The sequence below is a fragment of the Denticeps clupeoides genome, chromosome 3 (assembly GCF_900700375.1).
Source record: "Denticeps clupeoides chromosome 3, fDenClu1.1, whole genome shotgun sequence".
Lineage (NCBI taxonomy): Eukaryota > Metazoa > Chordata > Actinopteri > Clupeiformes > Denticipitidae > Denticeps > Denticeps clupeoides.
Window position 1 is genome coordinate 34268549 of NC_041709.1, and position 15098 is coordinate 34283646.

Sequence of the window (15098 nt, forward strand, 5' to 3'; positions counted from 1 at the left end):
TATCTCCTCTGTCTAGATAACACACAGTTCCAACAGGCTCACTTCTGTAGCCTCTTGTGTCCGTCTTGCAGCCTTGAGAATTTTTTAGCATACTTTCTTTATAAAATAACTATAGCTATGTTCAACTATAGCAGAAAACATTGTACATGTGCATTGAGCGTATGTCGCTCTGATACATTGCAGATCAAATGTATAACGATCATCTGTAGTGCTGTAGCAGTAGTGCAATAACCCACATAATATTTTCACTTTTTTACTTCTGAACCTGACAATGAACCCACATCCAAATCAACAAAATAATGGCTTCACTAGAAGAAAATGAAAGATTTGGAACGAGTCAGACATAAATCCACTAGAAAATCTGTGGGGTGACCTGAAGAGGACTGTGCACCGCTAGGCCACAACTGCACCAAGGAGGAGAGTAGCCATTATATGTGATGCTGATAGACCTCTATACAATGAGACTAAATGCTGTAAATACATTTAAGGTGTTTTGACACCTTTTATTGATTAAAAACTGACATTTTAACAGGGGTGTGTAGCCTTTTTATATTGACTGTTTCTATAGTTCTATACAGCAGTATGATTGGGAAGCGTAGATAAATATCCTGTTCTACAGAATATGGTCACTTCTACAATTCCTACTGATATCCAGATCATCATCAATTCTTGTTGGTCCCAGTATTTTACCACAATGTATAGTAGGAGTGCATGATTTTGGCCAAAATTACGATCACGATTATTAATTATTTTAGGTAAAGCAAATTATATTAAACAACCAGTAAATGAACAAGGCTTTCAGTTCAAATAGAAACCCAAATAAAAATAACGCATAAATCATGTAAAATTATACATTTGTCAAGAACTATAGACAGTGAACTATCTATATAGGTGTCACAGCAGCAGCTCTGAGGTGGGAAGACAAATGCTCTGGTCTGTAACATGAATAACATTATTTGTCAAACACAAAATGTAATAAAATACAAGCTCATTACAACAGCCACATGCGCTTTGGTCCGGTATTTTCGCTCATACCGTAAGTGAAGCGTGGTTCTGGGCTAGTGGGTAAGACATTTGAACCAGAAGATGACAAAATCACATTAAGACCCAACTTAGTACCATACTTACTAACAAGCACATAACCCTGAGTGTCTCACACTGATATCCAGATCACTACAAGCCCCTTCAAACTTTTGTACTCCACTCACCTGAACAGATTTAATCATCCAACTCTTCCTTCATATTGATTCCTGTTGGTTCCAGTATTTTACCATAATGTACAGGTGCAACTATATCTGATTTCTTCAGTTCAACAACTGCTATACACTTGTAGAGCTTTTCATCAGTATGTTCACGTTGATGACACGTGAGTTGACCCAATGTTGTTAAGTATTTACAGTGAACAGTACACTGGTAAAGGTTTGCTGTGTGTGTCCTCTTGTGTATTATAAGGTGTGATTCTTCTGAAAAATTCTTCCCACACTCTTCACACTGGTAAGGCTTCTCTTTTGAATAGTTTCTCTGTCGTGTTTGAAGGATCTTCACTCGTCTTAAACTGTTGTCATACTTGTTGAACTGTTGCAGCTTTTCTTCAGTTTCTTTACACCTTTGATCAGTGAATTTGCTTTCCTGATCTGTAAAATCAAACAATTTAAAGACAATTGAACTTGATTCATGAAATTACATGACATTTTAAGCAAGTTTTTTGGACACTTATTACTGGTGAATAATAAATTTGATATTGAAAATGAAAGCATTTTTGTCATTGTGATACACAGCAGCAATGCATACGGAGAAACAACTAAATGTCCTCTGCATTTAACCCATCACACTTAGTGTGTAGCTATGAAAGCTGCCCAGGGAGCAGTGTGTGGGCAGGGTACCTTGCTTAATGATACCTAAATGCCACCTTGGCAGTTCAGGCTTTTTGAACTCGCAAACCTTCGGTTGCCAGTTTACTTCCTTACCTGCGATGCCACCACTGTGCGGAAGACACAATGTTTGCACAAATGAAATTAAATAGTACCATGATTGCTCTAAGTATCAGATCATTGGGATACCTTTTGACTACAGGTGTGCCAAAGTATTTTCACAAATCTAACCATTCTTGGAAAGATTCCATATGGGGGGCGTAGTTCAGATGATCTATACAATATATATCATTTTCATTCGTTCTCCAAAACAGTCTTATAAATAAATACATAAATAAGGTGTTGATAACCTTAAAATCAGTTCAGTGGATTTCACTGCCACACAAGATTGTACCCTGTGACTAAAAGAACAATAAGACAAGACAATAAAACACTAGTAATTCTGAAAAAAAAAAAAAGATCTTTTAATGCACCACATTTCAAAGTTGATCAGTTTATTAATCTAATGCCACTTGAATACAAACTTTGAAGAAGTCTTGAAGTGCATGAATATATATTATATTATATTAGATATTTATTTAAACCTTTTTATTACCTTTCAGAGAGCAGTTGTGCAAACCAGGAATTCCCTGGGTGGGAAGGAAACTTAGAAACAATTCTAGTCCCACTCCTTTCTTAGGCCCAGTATACACGACAATGCTTTTCTCTAAAACCCGTTAGTGGTTGAGCTTATTGTCAGGACCACGCGGTAGAGTCAACATTGAATAACAATGCTGCGAATCGAGGCAAACTTTGCTGTTCACATGGACAAAATGACAAGTTCCAGAAAATAACTGTTCTGGGTCCCCTGAAACGCTGCCTCCATTCATGTCTGGATGGGGCCTTACTGAAACACCTCTGCCAGCTGGTCAGCGGTCTCTACTGGGCTGAGTTCTCAGTAGTTACATCCATTACATCAAAGTGGACAAAAATGTTGTTCAGTTTGTCTGCAAGAACAATGCTGTGGATATTGGACTTTCTGGAACCGAACATTTACTTTTAAACCAAGGAGACGGTGGTGACATACAGGTGGGTCGCACACTCACCTATGAACCAGAAGACCCAGGTTCAAATCCAACTTACTACCACAACGACACTTAACCCTAAGTTGCTCCAGGGGGGGACTGTCCCTGTAACTACTGATTGAAAGTCGCTCTGGATAAGGGCGTCTGATAAATGCCGTAAACATAAGCTCATTAGAGACCCCTCACACCTGCTGAACTCTGCCTTTGAGTTGCTCCCTACCATATGCTGGCTCTGATGCCTCCGGCTGGAGGACACCTTACTGCTTCAGTTATGTATAGTTATTTAATCATTGTTTATAGTACAATATACAGATAATTGCAATTGTGTGTCATATGTTGCGTCTAAGATTAACTGTAATTGTATGTGTGAGCTGCTCCACTGCGCCTTTTAAATTGCCCCTCAGGGACACAAAAAGATCTGTGAACTGAATGGAACAGAGCATAATTTCTGCTAATGGTTATGTCTGCCACATTTATAGTTAGTTTCATTCATGGTTCCCTGATAGTAAAAAGCCTGATGTGTTTCAATACAGTTCTTTAAATGAAACAGAACTCAACTCACCTGAATATTCTTCATCATCCAACCCCTTATTCACAGCAATTCCTGTTGGTTTCAGTATTTTACCACCGATCGGAGATGCGATTGAATCTGATGAATTTTCTGGTTTAACATCTATGACAAAGTTACAGAGAAAATGACAATTACAGCCCATCAGCTCATAATGAAGTCAAATATTATTCTTCACTTTCACTTGACCCACACCTGTGACTGTGAACACAAATGAATCACCATCCTGAAGCAAAATCGGAGGGTACCGATTTTGAAGGCAACATTGAACAAAAAAAAAGAGGGGGATAAAATAACATACGTGTTGCTCAGCAGCAAGAGCACTGTCACAGCAAAGCCCCCAAAAGAGCTGACCACAAACATAGAACCAGGACAAGATAACCAGGGGCCCAAATTTGCCACGTCCCCAAGTCTATGGGTTAAGGAAGCAGTGGTCCAGAGGGGATAACTCAAACACGCACAAAAGTTAACAAAGAGGGACCATAAACACACACACAAAACTGCAGTCAGAGAGAGGCGAGTAGACCTGAGCCCAACAAGTACAGCTTTTTAAAAGCCTGAACCAGACATGACCCACATGACTGTACCAGCATGCACTGTGCACATTACAAGTCATTAAAACTTTTTTAGCGTCATTTTTCCATGGTCAGACTTTGCTATTGAAATTGCCCAAAGCTAGCCTCCGTTTCACTGCTTCAGCATCCATCCATGCATCACCTGTCCGCTCTTTTACATTGTAAGCTTGAGTAAATTGAGTAAAACAGATTACATTTATGGCATTTGGCAGATGCCTTATCCAGAGCAACTTACAACAACCTTTCATGTTACCATAATGAAATAATCAGTTCTGGTTCACTAATCATGTTATTCACTCGGTTATATTTTTCTTACCAAAGTCAGACTATAAGAAAGTTACAAGTTAGTCTTAGATGAGTTCCCAGTCATAAAAATGTCACATTGTTAGATTATTTGACATTTATATGACTTCCCCTAACCTGTCTATGGACCTGCAGTGGTTAGAAATGGCGATAGGTGTAAAGAGAGCTTTTGGCCGTTCTGCTTCGCCTTTCAGAGAGCAGCAGCTCAGACGGTCAGATGTGAAATTTGTCCCGTCATCATAAGGAGAAAGGTTACCTTCTGTTTCTTATGCTTGGTATATGGTACTTGGTATATGGTCAGTCCCAAGATGGCGGCAGAGAGAGAAAGCAAAAGCGAGGCTGCAGGGACAGCAAACTAGTTAGGCTGCGGAAACAGCCGCACATACCACCGCTTCAAAGCCTCATCCTCGCAAATGCCAGATCCATTGTCAACAAGATGGATTAATTGAGGCTACAGGTTGCAACAAAAAACCGCATGATCAAGGAGAGCTGCATGTTGGTGTTCACGGAAACCTGGCTTCATTCAGCTGCAAGACATTTACAGCATTTATCAGACACCCTTATCCAGAGCGACTTACAATCAGAAGTTACAGGGACAGTCCCCCCCTGGAGACACTCAGGGACACAATGGTAGCAAGTGGGATTTGAACCTGGGTTTTCTGAACGAGTGTCTTACACTAGGCTACTACCACCCGTTAGTAGTCAAACTGGGACATTTTTGAACAACCTGACCTGGAACAATAGTCTATCTGCGCCACATCAAGACCTGCGTGGACACCGTCACGGTGGAGAAACGCATCCAGGTCTACTTTGGATGAAAGAGAGAGACAGTGGCTTCAGGTAACACAGGTCTGGCGATAAAGACATCTATAATATGGCAAGCGAAGTGAAAGTGATTGTCATTGTGATACACAGCAGCACAGCACACAGTGCACACTACGAAATGGGTATTCTGTATTTAACAATCACCCTTGGTGAGCAGTGGGCTGCCATTTCAGGTGCCCGGGGAGCAGTGTGTGGGGACGGTGTTTTACTCAGTGGCACCTTGGCGCTTCGGGATTCGAGCCAGAAACCTCCTGGTTACAGGGCCGCTTCCTTAACCGCTAGGCCACCACTGCCCCTTTCACCAAACAACCTGAAGAGAGGCGTCAGGAAGGCCAAGAGGGACTACAGGAGGAGGCAATAAAGAAGTTCATAAAATCATTGCTACTATGATGATATTGAGTGATAGTATCCATGTCGGTCTTATTCAAGGTTAGTTTGGCTACAGTATTAAACAGGAATCTGGGATTATTTTGTTCTTGTCTATTAAAGAGGAGAAATACGTCGATTTCAGTATTTCACAAAGTCAATCACGTCACTTCTTACTTCTGCATCCCTGCCACATCAACACCATCCGAGCAGCTGTTTTCTGCAGCAGGCAACACAGACTCTAAGAAAAGAGCGAGCCTGAGCCTGGAGCATGTGGACATGCTCACATTTTTCGTTTTTGCAAAGTGTCAAAGGCAGCGAGAGAGAGAGAGAGAGAGAGAGAGAGAGAGAGAGTAAGTGTGTGTGTGTTAAATTTTCCAATATGTTCTTTTTTTTTTTTTTAATAAATTATTTTTTGTTCTGGCAGCTCAGGTGGCACTTTATTTTAAGTCTATATATTTGGCCTATGTAAAGCATACATATGTATGTTTTTTGTGCTCATTTTTAATGGGTGGTAGTAGCCTAGTGGGTAACACACTCGCCTATGAACCAGAAGACCCAGGTTCAAATCCCACTTACTATCATTGTGTCCCTGACACTTAACCCTCAGGGGGTTTGCTCCAGGGGGACTGTCCCTGTAACAACTGATTGTTAGTCACTCTGGATAAGGGCGTCTGATAAATGCTGCAAATGTAAAATTATTATTATTAGAGCTCAAGGAGCAAGATGCTTGTGCACTTTCTAAGAGTTTTAGTTCTTTTTTTAAATAAAGGGTTAGAAATGAATGCCTTTGGTCACATGACTTTCAATTCGGAGACATATGGGTAGACGGCACATGACGAGCTGCATCGTACGTCAACGTCGCCGCCATATTGCGATAGGCTCTGCTGTGGCGTGAAGCATATATATGTCTATGGAGAGAAGTGCATACAAATGCCTCACTCTTGTGCTGCTTGGGGCTGTATAAACCACTGTACGCTCCAAACCAGATCCCGGGGGATTACATTTCATATGTAAGGCTGGACAATTGTTTTGAATATATCTGGCCATTATAAAATCCCTTTTTATAAGTCTTAACCTTAGCTAAGCTAGGCTAAGCTAGCGAAGCTATGCATTCCTGTGTTCAAGTCAGCCTCCAAACAACGTTTTGGCTAAACGTAGGCATCCCTGTGTGTGTGTATATATATATATATTTTATTCCCCTAATTAGGTTGCCGGTTCGAATTTGCAACCGGCAAGCTGTGGTGCCACTGAGCAAAAATTACATTTTATTTCACTCACCTGAATGAATCACATTCACAGGTGTGATGATATCTGATTTCTTCTCTGTACGCTTGCCTGCCTTTTCTTCAGTATGCAAATGTTGATGACGTTTGAGTTGATCTAATGTTCTAAACCATTTAGAGCAAAGAGTGCACTTGTAGGTATTTGCATGTGTCCTCTTGTGTCTTTTAAGGTGTGACGCTTGTACAAAACTCTTCTCACACTGTACACACTGGTAGGGCTTCTTTCCAGTATGTGTCCACTTGTGTGTTTTCAGGTGTGATGCTCGGGTAAAACTTTTCCCACATTGTGTACACTGGTAAGGCTTCTCTCCAGTATGTGTCCTCTTGTGTGCTTTAAGGTTTGATGATTGTGTAAAATTCTTCCCACATTGTGCACACTGGTAGGGCTTCACTCCAGTATGTGTCCTCTTGTGAATTTTAAGGTGTGATGCATGTAAACAACTCATGCCACATTGCACACACTGGTACGGCTTTTCTCCAGTATGTGTTATCTTGTGAATTTTAAGGTTTGATGCTTGCGTAAAACTTTTCCCACATTGTACACACTGGTAGGGCTTCTCCCCAGTATGTGTCCTCTTGTGTGTTATCAGGTGTGATGGTCGTGTAAAACTCTTCCCACACTCTTCACACTGGTAGGGCTTCTCCCCAGTATGTGTCCTCTTGTGTGTTTTAAAGTCTGATGGTTGTGTAAAACGCCTCCCACACTCTTCCAACTGGTGCAGCTTCTCTTCACTTTCCTCTTTATACCTTTGATCAGTGAAGTTGGATTCATGTTCTGTAAAAACAAACAATTTAAAGCAATCAAAGACATGTTTAAACTTGACCAGACAAATCACAAGTCATGACCAGAGATCTAACTTTTGGCACAATTCCCTCATGTGGGCTCATTCCATACATGATCACAAATGGATGTTATTGCTGTGCATGTGTATCTCGTGGTGATAGGGCTCTTTACAGAGTGCCTCATATTTTAGCCTTACTTGGCAAATATGATTTATCAACAAACAAGGCATTCATATCTGACAATATGAGGCACTCTGTAAAGAGCCAAACTTCCCATTACTAGTTCTGGGGAACCGAGCTGACACAAATTCCTGCTGGCCAATGAGGAGAAGACCCGCCCACAAAAGAGAACTGTGCCAATCTTTGGCACAGTCCCTCCAATCGTTTTGACTCCACTCACCTGAATATTCTTCATCATCTGACTCTTCCTTCACGACAATTGTACCGCAGTTCAGAGATGTGATGGTATCTTGTGATATTTCTGGTTTAACATCTATGACAAAGATACAGAGAAAATGACAATTACAGCCCATCAGCTCATAATAAAGTCAAAAAGAAACATTTGAAGAGCATTATACTTCACTTTCACTTGACCCACACCTGTGATTGTGAACACAAATGAATCACAATCCTGAAGAAAAACAAAGGTCAGATGGTACCGATTTTGAACTAAAAAAAAGAGGTGGTGTAAAATAACATATGTGGTGCTCTGCAGCAAGGGCACTGTCACAGCAAAGCCCCCAAAAGAGCTGACCACAAACACAGAACCAGGACAAAATAATTAGGAGCCCAAATTTGCTAAGTCCCCAAGTCTAGGGGTTTAAGAAACTTAACAAGAACGTGGAGAAGACAAAGTCTTCAAATGGTGCTTTAATTTACAGTAAGCTAACATGTACAAGACAACAGCAGACTCAGCACAGCTAACCAACATCAGAACAGCCCAAAGGAAGCAGTGGTCCAAAGGAGCTCAAACACGCCCAACAGTTAACAAAGAGGAACCATAAACACACACACAAAACTGCAGTCAGAGAGAGGCGAGTAGACCTGAGCCCAACAAGTACAGCTTTTTAAAAGCCTGAACCAGACATGACCCACATGTACCAGCATGCACTTTGCACATTACAAGTCATTAAAACTTTTTAGCATCATGTTTCCATGGTCAGACTTTTTCTATTGAAATTGCCCAAAACTAGCCTCCGTTTCACTGCCTCAGCATCCATCCATGCATCACTGGTCCACTCTTTTACATTGCAAGCCTGAGTAAATTGAGTAAAACACATTACATTTATGGCATCCGCAAATGCCAAGCTGAGGTGCCACTGAGTAAAATTCACTCACTATCTGAAAAGGTTCAATTTTATTTCATTCACCTGAATGAATCACATTCACAGGTGTGATGATATGTGATTTCTTCAATTTCTTCTCTGTACGCTTGTCGGCCTTTGCTTCAGTATGTAAATGTTGATGATGCTTGAGTTGATCTAATGTTCTAAACCATTTAGAGCAAAGAGTGCACTGGTAGATATTTGCAGTATGTGTCCTCTTGTGTCTTTTAAGGTGTGACGCTTGTACAAAACTCTTCTCACATTGTACACACTGGTAGGGCTTCTCCCCAGTATGTATCCACTTGTGTCTTTTCAGGTGTGATGCTCGGGTAAAACTCTTCCCACACTGTACACACTGGTAGGGCTTCTCCCCAGTATGTGTCCTCTTGTGTGTTCTCAGGTGTGATGCTCGTGTAAATCTCTTCCCACACTGTACACACTGGTAGGGCTTCTCTCCAGTATGTGTCCTCTGGTGTACTTTAAGATTTGATGCTACTATAAATTTCTTCCCACACACCGAACACTGATAGGGCTTGTTTCCAGTGTGTATCGTTTTGTGCTTTTTAAAGTATGATTTATCTGAATAATTCTTCCCACATTGTACACACTGGTACGGCTTCTCCCCAGTATGTGTCCTCTTGTGTGTTTCAAAGTCTGATGGTTGTGTAAAACGCCTCCCACACTGTTCCAACTGGTGCAGCTTCTCTTTAGAATTGTTTCTCTGTCGTGTTTCAAGGATCTTCACTTGTCTTAAACTGTCGTCATACTTGTTGAACTGGTGCAACTTCTCTTCACTTTCCTCTTTGTACCTTTGATCAGTGAAGTTGGATTCATGTTCTGTAAAAACAAAGAATTTAAAGCAATCAAAGACATGTTTAAACTTGACCAGACAAATCACAAGTCATGACTAGAGAGATCCAACAAATAAAATTGAGTACATTGTAAAACGTAAAATATCATATTATGTACCAATATTGGTATGCGGTTCTAATGAATTTTGGCTGCTGCAGCCTCCTGTAAATATTACCTAATAGGGCAGGACTCCGCACACAAGACAAAGTGAAAAAAGTGACGTCCATGTAGAGTCAAAGACTCACATCAGAAACAGAGATGAGAAGCAAACTAGCGTGAGCCACTCATTCAAGACCAAGTCTTGGTCATGCAAACAAACTTTTAGTACCTTGAGGAAGGCAACTGCAGTCCTGAGGCAGCTGTTCCAAATGCAGCAGCAGCTCACAGCAACTTCACCCCCACCCTTGAGGTGAGATGCTCACTCCAGGCTGTCAACCCCAGGAAGGCGGCAGGTCCCAATGGTGTTTCTGGACGTGTGCTGAGGAACTGTGCTGAGGAACTGGGACCTGTTACTGTCCCAGGCCTCTGTCCCACCCTGTCTAAAATCCTCCACCATAGTCCGCTTACCAAAAAAAACCCCAACTAAATATCATCCATAACCTGCCTGAATGACTATCAGCCAGTAGCGCTCACCCCAGTGCTGATGAAGTGCTTTGAGAGATTGGTCCAAAGACATTTATTTCTTATATAGCCCATAATGAAATACAGCATGTCTCAATGGGCTTTAGACGACCCCACACTTGAACCTTCGACACAAAAAAAAAAAAAAAACTCTAAGAGAGTGCTTACTTCCTAAATATTTTAGTTCTGTTTTTAAATAAAAGGTTGGAAATGAATGCTTTTCTTTTTTTTTTTTTTTTTTTTAATCCGATTCCCCAATTAATTGACAGATTAATTAATTATTTAAAACATCGTTAGTAGCAGCCCTAATCAGAAGGTTGCAACCGCCAAGCTGAGGTGCCACTGAGCAAAAATTCACTCACTATCTAAAAAGGTTACATTTTATTTCACTCACCTGAATGAATCACATCAACCAAGTCCCGCTTCTCATCCTTCACTGTTACTTCCATTGTTTCAACCAAATTCACAGGTGTGATGATATCTGATTTCTTCAATTTCTTCTCTGTACTCTGGTTGGCCTTTTCTTCACTATGTAAATGTTGATGATGTTTGAGTTGATCCAATGTTCTAAACCATTTAGAGCAAAGAGTGCACTGGTAGGTATTTGCAGTATGTGTACTCTTGTGTCTTTTAAGGTGTGATGCTCGTGCAAACCTCTTCCCACATTGTAGACACCGGTAGGGCTTTTCTCCAGTATGTGTCCTCTTGTGAATTTTAAGGTGTGATGCATGTAAACAACTCATGCCACATTGCACACACTGGTACGGCGTTTCTCCAGTATGTGTTATCTTGTGAATTTTAAGGTTTGATGCTTGCGTAAAACTTTTCCCACACTGTACACACTGGTAGGGCTTCTCCCCAGTATGTGTCCTCTTGTGTGTTTTCAGGTGCGATGGTCGTGTAAAACATTTCCCACATTGTACACACTGGTAGGGCTTCTCTCCAGTATGTGTCCTCTTGTGTGTTTTAAAGTCTGACGCTTGTGTAAAACTCTTCCCACACTCTTCCAACTGGCAAGACTTCTCTTTAGAATTGTTTCTCTGTAGTATTTCAGGGATCTTCAAACTGTCGTCATACTTGTTGAACTGGTGCAGCTTCTCTTCACTTTCCTCTTTGTACCTTTGATCAGTGAAGTTGGATTCATGTTCTGTAAAAACAAACAATTTAAAGCCATCAAAGACATGTTTAAACTTGACCAGAGTCATGACTAGAGAGATCCAACAAATTAAATTGAGGACATTGTAAAACGTAAAATATCATATTATGTAACAATATTGATAGGTGGCCAAAGCGTTCTAATGAATTTTGGCTGCTGCAGCCTCCTGTAAATGTTACCTAATAGGGCAGGACTTCGCACACAAGACAAAAGGGGAAAAAAAGTGACGTCCATGTAGAGTCAAAGACACACATCAGAAACAGAGAAAGAAGCAAACTAGCGTGAGCCACTCATTCAAGACCAAGTCTTGGTCATGCAAACAAACTAGGAATAGACTGAACTAGTGGCTTTCAGTGGCATTCAAGCCATATGGAATCAGATTTCTACCAAAATTTTGAAATAAAACTTTCCAAATATCAAACAAAAATACCATATTAAAATGTAAAATAGGAGGTTGGAATTTAGATAACAGGTTTTTGCTTACATCTCGCTCTTTTTCATTTCTGCTTGTGAGATTTTCAGTTACGCTGCTCATTTTTACTGCTGCTTTTCAGTAACTCCACCCTGTTTTACGTTTACACTGCTTGAGGATTCGGATGGACTTTTGGCACAATTCCCTAATGTGGGCTCATTCCATATATGATCACAAATTGATGTTATTGCTGTGCATGCGTATCTCGTGGTGATAGGGCTCTTTACAGAGTGCCTCATATTTTAGCCTTACTTGGCAAATATGATTTATCAACAAACAAGGCATTCATATCTGACAATATGAGGCACTCTGTAAAGAGCCAAACTTCCCATCAGTAGTTACGGGAATAGCGCTGTCACTCAAATTCTTGCTGGCCAATGAGGTGAAGCCCCATCCACACAAGAGAACTGAGCCAATCACCTGAATATTCTTCATCATCTGACTCTTTCTTCACAACAATTCCTGTTGGTTCCGGTATTTTACTGCAGTTCAGAGATGTGATGGTATCTGGTGATATTTCTGGTTTAACATGTGTGATGGTCTGCTCTACACTCCTCAGATCAGCAGGTAAAAGAGACAGACTGGGATCCATCTTGGGACCTTGGAATGAAGCAGAAGGTTATATCAACAATCATCTTATCACCAATAATCATTCTAGAATTATTTTCTGCAGGACACCCAACATTCATAGTATTCCTAACAATATTATACGTGAAACTACTTACATTGCTTTTTTTAAAAAAAAGTGCCAGAAGAACATTTTGTATTCTGACCGAGTCTGTGTGTAGAGCGAGTTTAAATCAGCCCGCTCCTCCCCCACCAGACCGCCACTTTAAACAGTCCAAATAACACGCGTTTCTACATTTTATTACATTTTATGTGGAATAAAATTACTTACCAATACCCAAAATCATAAAAACTCCAAAAACGGATCATTTACGTCAGCAGGGTGACTCGCGCGTGCACTTCTTTGTGTTTTACTTGGTTTTCCTGTAAACAGAAGCAGATTCGTCAAACGGCAGCAGATTCGTCAATTTCAGAAAGCGACTCCTAAGTGACACACAGATCTTTGGATAATGGTTAAATAAAACAAAAAAAAAAAATCATGTGTGTCCATTGTTTTTATGGACATTAGATGTATTCGTATGTTTTTAGTAGTATTTCAACGTGTTTCTTCATGGAACATAGGTAAATGTAAACTTTAATTTTATTAAACCACATTATTCAGCGCCAAACACCAGTTGCTTTCAGGTAATACTTGTGAACCACGTTGTATGTTTGTGGGCCTTTGCGGCCTATACGAAGTATGACCTTTCCCAATGTTAGTCTGAACTTCCAAGTGCATGTTCACTGAGATCATATACATACACACATACACACACACACCTATGGGAAAATTTAGAGGTCTGAGGCCAACCAAAGCTAGGGAGGAATGGGTAGAACCAAGATAAGACTAACAGGGCCCAGCAAGGCCAAATAAAATATGGAGAGGTTAAGGCCCAACTGTCACAGCTTGGTGAACAATGCCTAATTGTACCATTGGCAACTCAAAAAGATAATGGCTGGACATTCACAGCCATAATACAAATTATAATTACTTATATGCGATTACATTAACTGAGCGCACACACGTTAACTTTGTTTTTCTATGGTTTGACTTTGTGTTTAAAAATTGGTTAGGAACATATAATTATCATTTTTTATATAAATACATGTTGTATTTTTGAGCACTATCATTTATATCCAGTAGATATTGAAATGTATTATTTATTCACCACTGTTGTATGCATTTGAGCATGTGAACACATATAGGTCCTTCTCAAAAAATTAGCGTATTGTGATAAATTGAATTTCCTGTAATGTACTGATAAACATTAGACTTTCATATATTTTAGATTCATTACACACAACTGAAGGTAGTTCAAGCCTCTTATTGTTTTAATATTGATGATTTTGGCATACAGCTCATGAAACCCCAAAGTTCCTATCTCCAAAAATTAGCATATCATGAAAAGGTTCTCTAAACAAGCTATTAACCTAATCATCTGAATCAACTAATGAACTCTAAACACCTGCAAAAGTTTCCTGAGGCTTTTAAAAACTCCCAGCCTGGTTCATTACTCAGTCCAGACTGCAGTCCAGAAGGCCATCATTGAAACCCTCAAGAAATTTCTGAAGGAATAGGTTGTTCCCAGAGTGCTGTATCAAGGCACCTCAGTGGGAAGTCTGTGGGAAGGAAAAAGTGTGGCAGAAAACGCTGCACAACGAGAAGAGATGACCGGACCCTGTGGAAGATTGTGGAGAAGGACCGATTCCAGACCTTGGGGTGTGCAGGAAATGGGCTACAGGTGCCACATTCCCCAGGTCAAGCCACTTTTGAACCAGAAACAGTGGCAGAAGCGCCTGACCTGGGCTACAGAGAAATGAAAGCAAATTTTGCATGCCATTAGGAAATCAAGGTGCCAGAGTCTGGAGGAAGACTGGGCAGAGGGAAATGCCAGAATGCCTGAAGTCCAGTGTCAAGTACCCACAGTCAGTGATGGTCTGGGGTGCCATGTCAGCTGCTGGTGTTGGTCCACTGTGTTTTTATCAAGGGCAGGGTCAATGCAGCTAGCTATCAGGAGATTTTGGAGCACTTCATGCTCCAATCTGCTGAAAAGGTTTATGGAGATGAAGATTTCATTTTTCAGCAAGATCTGGAACCTTCTCACAGTGGCAAAACCTCTGGTAAATGGTTTACTGACCATGGTATTACTGTGCTCAATTGGCCTGCCAACTCTCCTGACCTGAAGCCCATAGAGAATCTGTGGGATGTTGAGAGATGCAAGACCAAACACTCTGGATGAGCTTAAGGCCGCGATCGAAGCATCCTGGGCCTCCATAACACCTCAGCAGTACCACAGGCTGATTGCCTCCATTGAAGCAGTCATTTCTGCAAAAGGATTCCCGACCAAGTATTGAGTGCATAACTGAACATGATTATTTGAAGGTTGACTTTTTTTCTTTTTTTTTTTTTTGTATTAAAAAGACT

The 15098-nt window shown here is 40.6% G+C and overlaps 1 protein-coding gene and 1 long non-coding RNA gene across 2 annotated transcripts in view; both read right to left on the bottom strand.

Annotated features, from left to right (window-relative positions):
* The window catches only part of LOC114785464 (zinc finger protein 493-like), a 478845-nt gene that overhangs the window by 448674 nt on the left and 15073 nt on the right, over nt 1–15098 (bottom strand). The gene's annotated exons all lie outside the window — the stretch shown is intronic.
* On the bottom strand, nt 1609–10846 carry LOC114785933 (uncharacterized). The gene is made up of 3 exons (XR_003749135.1): nt 10834–10846; nt 3498–3608; nt 1609–1634 (listed from the first exon to the last, which is right to left on the bottom strand). It is a non-coding gene; the product is annotated as an uncharacterized LOC114785933 (long non-coding RNA).